The 691-nt window shown below is 43.6% G+C and overlaps 1 non-coding gene across 1 annotated transcript; it reads right to left on the reverse strand.

Moving 5' to 3' along the window:
- Positions 1-366: 366 nt before the first annotated feature.
- On the reverse strand, positions 367-438 carry trnaq-uug (transfer RNA glutamine (anticodon UUG)). Its single transcript has one exon. It is a non-coding gene; the product is annotated as a tRNA-Gln (tRNA).
- Positions 439-691: the final 253 nt, after the last annotated feature.

Below are 691 nucleotides of genomic sequence, written 5' to 3' on the forward strand. Positions count from 1 at the left end.
ACACACACAAGCATCTACACACTCTCTCTCACACATTCTCTCTCTATCTCTCACACACACACAGGCACGCACACACCACACAGACACACAGACATACACACACAAACACACACACTTGCGCAATAATTGCCGGACTCCAGTCGAGTGGTTGTTGTGTGGCTCCTTTCTTTCAACAGAGGAGCTAAAGAGTAGCCAAAAAGATGAAAAAAACTGACGGTGCAGGCATCTGGCGCCAGAGGATCGGCAATGTGTATTCTGATAGCCGTTGAACTGGCTGACAAATTGTCCTCTCGATTTGGTCAGTGTGAAACATTTAATTGAAATGCCCTTCAACAAATAAATCATCTACGTTGAGAAATTAAAGCAAGGTTCAGCCGAGATTTGAACTCGGATCGCTGGATTCAAAGTCCAGAGTACTCACCATTACACCACAGAACCAAGCACATCATAAACACCTGCGAGTGATCATGCAATACTCCTGTCAGTTTGAATCAGCCCCACTCCATCATCGCGTCAATTACCCACAACAATTCATATTTAAAGTGTCCATGCTGGTTCCCCCATAATACTGAGTACATTACCTTCTACTGCATTAAGTTTCACTGTCAATCGCTTTCATTTACCGATCTGTTGTGCATCCACTTCTCCCTCTCTCGATCAAACCTTCAATAAATCTGATCAATTTAGTTCA

Source organism: Carcharhinus amblyrhynchos, unplaced genomic scaffold (assembly GCF_965287045.1).
Source record: "Carcharhinus amblyrhynchos unplaced genomic scaffold, sCarAmb.v2.hapA scaffold_39, whole genome shotgun sequence".
Lineage (NCBI taxonomy): Eukaryota > Metazoa > Chordata > Chondrichthyes > Carcharhiniformes > Carcharhinidae > Carcharhinus > Carcharhinus amblyrhynchos.